We start from the raw sequence: 5435 nt of genomic DNA, 5'->3' as shown, positions 1-5435 counted from the left end.
ATCCAAAACTAAAAGCTAAAACTTTATAAATACTACCTATACACATTTTAAAAATAAAGAGATTAAATAAAAATGACAAATGCATACAACACAATTTCAAAACTTAACATATAAATGAAAAACAAAAAAATAAAGCTAAAAACACTTAAATATTAAAGAACAAAAGGTATAAGATTATAATAATGATTCTAACATAACACTAAGCCAAACACCAAAAATAAACAACTACATATGTGTATGTACAACCATACACACATGGTACACACATATATATATATATATACATACACATTTATATATTCAATATATATATTATTTCCTTTCCATTTAGTTTGTTGAAGTATTAAAATAACTCAAATGAAATAAAACTAAAACTTAATAAAAGACCTAAACAGACATAAAAAAATGTACACATAATTTAACTAAAATTAAAATAAATAACAAATACAAATAATACAAATCAAATGACAGCAGTTTATCAGTAATCCTAAAAAATAACACTGCCAAACTTACATGCTAAAAAACAACAACTTACTTACACATAGTATGAAATGGTTATAAAAACTGAAACAGAAGTGAAACAAGTAGTAGGAAAGAGGAGAAATAAAAAAGCGATACTTATCCTTTGCCAGTGTTCCTGCCTGGTGGAGTTGCACGGTAGAGTCGGTGGTCTTTACACTCTTCGGTCTTCACACGAGGAGGCCGTCACGCGACCGCTGCCGCGGTAAACTAAGCTTTTTTATACCTGTCTAACAAAATATTAAATTAATTCAGCTGGACACACTTTCCTTATTTTTTTTCCACACCAAATGGCCAAGCAAGCGCAGACACTGACAAGATACGCGATACAGAACAAGACCAAACGCAATATCAGCACGTCTTCACACAGTAAACAAAACAAGCGTTTCCTCGCAACGACAACTGCACTAAACACTAATGAGACAAGTAAATACACTTACGAGCTGCTTTTAACTTCCGCTGATAAAGACTGCTTCTCTCAAAGAATATTTTTTTACACTGTTTTCTGCTGGCGCTTGAACAAACTTTCCTTATTTTTTCCACAACAAATGGCCAAGCAAGCGCAGACACTGACAAGATACGCGATACAGAATGAGACCAAACGCGATATCAGCACGTCTCCACACAGTAAACAAAACAAGCATTTCCTAGCAACGACAACTGCACTAAACACTAATGAGACAAGTTAATGCACTCACAAGCTGCTTTTAACTTCCACTGATAAAGACTGCTTCTCTCAAAGAGTATTTCTTTACACTGTTTTCTGCTGGTGCTTGAGCACACTTTCATTATTTTTTTCCAGAACAAATGGCCAAGCAAGCACAGACACTGACAAGATACGTGATACAGAACATTAACAGTTGTTATGATACATGGTGAGCACATTCATACTACCCAGAGACTGATCATAACACCCTACACTGTCAGAACCCCCCCTCTCATTCTTTAAAGGACAACTACATGTAAGGAACTGTTCTAAGAGTACCATAGTTTAAGGGGATAGTTAGCCAAAAGGTTGGGGACAGTGAGTTAACATGACCTTGCTATTTTTATGATCTAGTGTGAAAATGTATGCCCGAACATTCAGTGAAGTTACACTTCCTCTGTGTACTCCAGGACTGTTCTTTTTGTTAATAGACATGCTGGCTGCATATGTATGTAAGTGTGTAAGTGATGCAATTCCCTCGTCACCATTTTCCAAGAGTGTGCCTTGCTCCTAAGCAGTCTCTTTACACATAAAAGTTCAACTAAAACATGTTTAAGAAAGCATTTGAGGTGAGAAATAGACAATGTACTAATAGAAGCTTGATTCATATTGATGAACACAGCCTACTTGGACAGTTAAATCTCAATTTTGTGAACTGTCCCCCTTGACTTTTTTGAGTAAAGAACATGCACATATGTTTTTTTTTCTGAGATGCTGGTGATAGTGTGAGAGCTTGTAGTACAATGGTGTATGTATAGTAGGACCTTTTACAGCAATTGAATGGTTGAAATACAGAGGTTCTGTGGTTTGTGCTACTGTCATCAGGCTGTGAATTTTGATCAGATTTTACTTTTTGACAGGATCCATCTGCCTCTGTGAAGAAAAGGAGAGAAGTGGTCCTGAGATGCCTGATTGAGTACATGGGGGAGAGACAGGAAGACCTCTTCAGTGTCCACCATGTATGTATTGGGTTTAAAGCTACTTGTCTATTTTTCTGTCTGTATGTATTAATATTGTGATGATATGGGGTAATTATGTTTGCTCTTGAAAGATATTTAAACTCTGTAGCTTAACATACAGTAATGTGATGGCCAATCAGGTACAGGCAAGGACAATTGCATTGTTTTATTGTAATGCATCCTTTGAACCAGAAAAAGACAACACTCATGCTACAGTAGATCATGATAGTTTAGTACCAACAATCTATGGCATTGTCATGGTTGACTTCACTCTGGTCACATGCTCTAGTCACAGTATCCGTCTAGTATCCACCACCTTTAGCAACAAAAGTACAATTTTGACTTTGTGTCTTATCTGTCTCCTACCTGTCTGCTATATTCATCTCATTACCTGTTTGTCTGACCAAACTCTTGATTCTTTTTTTGTCTCCACCAATAGAGTCGTGATGAAACAGAGGTGCACGCTGAGCTTGGCAGTTGCCCACTGAAAATGTACATGTGCCATCAGCCTGACACAATTGGGATTATCATAGAAGGACAGCCCGTGGTCAGAGGTGTGCCAAACCTGTCGAAAGCATGCTGCCTCCTGTTTGGACTTACCTATGCCCTCTCATCAAGTATCCCTCAAAACTGGTGTATACTTTTGAGATATATCAGAGGCTCTTTGTGGGATTGGACCCCATGCGTCCTAAACCATCATCCAAGTATGCAAATCTCCTCACCAAGTTGTCTTAGATGATTTCTCAATGGCATCTGGCATTGTTTGCCATCATTTGAAAAAATGCAATCACTTTGGCAGGTGAGTTTACCAAATACCAACTTAAACGTACTGTAACATAATCAGATCATTTGATAATCTTCAGGGTGATATAAATATTTGTCTCTGAATTTTACTACTATTTTGATTTAAAATAACTAGTCTTACAGATTTTCTTTTTTTGTTTGTTTTTGACCTTAAGACTCATTTGACAGGTACAAGTTGCTCAGGTAATATAATTTCCATGGTTATTTTCCGTTTGTGTTAATTGTTTAGTGCCTTAATTAATGTGAACTTTGGACTGTGTTCTGTGCCGATCATTACCTCATGAGGTATATACTAAACAGTGTTGTGTGCACAATTTGGGAGTTCTTAAAATAATAGTTGTTCAAAATATAGAAATACTGTAATCATTTTTGACATTGCAGTTCCAGTGTGATACAATGTGATGTTATGGCTCACATTTACCTTTATCCAAACATTGCAGATTGGGCAGTTTGGATATATAACTTTACTGTTCAGAACAGGTTGAAAATACACTTATACGGTGTGTGTTTTATATTATTGTGTACATGTGCAGCCACATTTATGTAGTCACTGTTAAAAGTGACACTGGTTGACATTGAATAAATGTTATTGTCTTCAATCTATCTTCTCATGTTTTTCTTCTTCAATTGAATTTGTAATTGTTATTGACAAAGTCTGTTTATGTAAAGTTAATCACTGTAGTGCTTAGAATATAGACATTTAGATTTATTTTCTGAGGTTATAGCCAGGACTCAATTAAAATGTTTATTCACATATGATTAGGTTAATTTTACTAAGAACATAAAGTTCATAAAACCTAATTAAAATGAGTACAGGTTACTTGTAGCAACCCATAAATACGTTACCTGTACCAAGGAAAGTAGGTTTATCTAACTGAGTAATACTAGTACTATTAGTGAACTCAACTTGATTTTGTTGCGTTTGTATTAAGTAATGTTACAGTGTTTATTATACTTAAAAAAGACTGCAAGTTGACTCAACTTAAAACATCCAATGCAGCCACTTGCCTCACTTTTTAGAAGTTAGATCTAGGTATTACTTTTTACAGTGTATAGTGGCATTCATTATAAACAGCATACAACTGTCAAGCAAAACTGAAACGGCACTGGGCTCACGAGCCTGTCTCATACCACAAGAATCCAAATGTTTCCATTTTTGCTATATTTGTAACATTTGTTTGCATAACTATTATTCATTATGTAGCCTAACATGGCTTTATACTTGACTTATGTTCTAATCCATGTAAAATCCTTCACATGCACAAAAATGTTTGTTTGGGCTCCATGCTGATTTTACAGAGGACGGTGTGGACCTAAAATGAATAGTGTAACTTTTATGTTTGGTTGACTGCTTTTAGTTTGATGAATGGCTGAAATGTCAGGCAACGGTAGAATTAATGTTGTTTGTGTGTGCGTGAGGCACATGTGCGATCAGATGGATTTAATCAAATAAAGATATAAATAAAATGCATTAAGAGTGTCACAAAAACAAGCGTAGCCTATACTTGTTGCACTGTGGGTTTTTTTCTTCCTTTTGTTAATCTGTTAATTATATTAAAGCCTATTATATATTTTGTGTGATCCTATTTATTGTATTCCTTTTATAGACTTAATTTCTGTTTTTCTCCTTTCACAGAAGCGCTGCAGGTGCATGATGCGACAACTGAATCCTCATGGTCTTGTTTTACGCTGCTATTCACGCATATAAAGCTAAAGCCCTGAATAAAAAAAAAAAAAAAAAAAAAAGACATTCTAATCTTACTGGTTAACAATCGACTAATGAGCTTCGTTTGATGGTCAGGACAACAACAAAAATGCTGTCATTCTACAATTCTTCACCATATTTACTATGCTGTGTGCAAGTTCAGGTAACTCAAAAACTTACATACACGAGCTGAGACCAGACGTGAGATTTGATCATAGCCACCGCTCACGTCCATATTGATAAATTCCAAGTTTTGCGTTGAAACGACTGTACGCCCAATTTTCTGTTGTACGTTCTGTAATGACCGCTTGCCCTTTAATTAGTTTTATTTGAAGGCGTCACTAGAGGGCGCAAGGTAACTTGGTGACACATGTTTGCGGGACAAAAAAGGAAGGGTTTCACGTGTGTTGCACGAGCTCACATAGCGCTGAATTTGGAGTTTATTTGAAATATATGAATGTGTTTAGTGTCCCTTTTTGGCAATAGCAGGATGAGGTATGTTGTTTACATTGTATTTCATGTTAGTTTGTTTATTTCCTATTTTCTTTGTGATAATTGTGTTTGGTGAACTCTGCTTGTGTAAATTATACCATGTAATACTGTGGATTTCACATTGTGAATACATATTGCTCAAGTTTATCTTCTGTTATGTTTCATTTGTGTAGTTTTACGGTGACACAAGGTGCAGTAGGGTGCATTGAGATGCTGTGATTCACGGAAGGAGTTAAATTAATCACAGCAT

At 35.5% G+C, this 5435-nt stretch overlaps 1 pseudogene; it reads left to right on the top strand.

Annotated features, from left to right (window-relative positions):
- Positions 1-2919, top strand: part of LOC107555793 (uncharacterized) — a 32293-nt pseudogene extending 29374 nt beyond the window's left edge.
- The last annotated feature ends 2516 nt before the right edge of the window (positions 2920-5435 follow it).

The sequence above is a fragment of the Sinocyclocheilus grahami genome, unplaced genomic scaffold (assembly GCF_001515645.1).
Source record: "Sinocyclocheilus grahami isolate Dianchi unplaced genomic scaffold, SAMN03320097.WGS_v1.1 scaffold545.1, whole genome shotgun sequence".
NCBI lineage: Eukaryota > Metazoa > Chordata > Actinopteri > Cypriniformes > Cyprinidae > Sinocyclocheilus > Sinocyclocheilus grahami.
The sequence above is the reverse complement of the archived record's forward strand: the minus strand, read 5'-3'. Positions and strand labels throughout refer to the sequence as shown.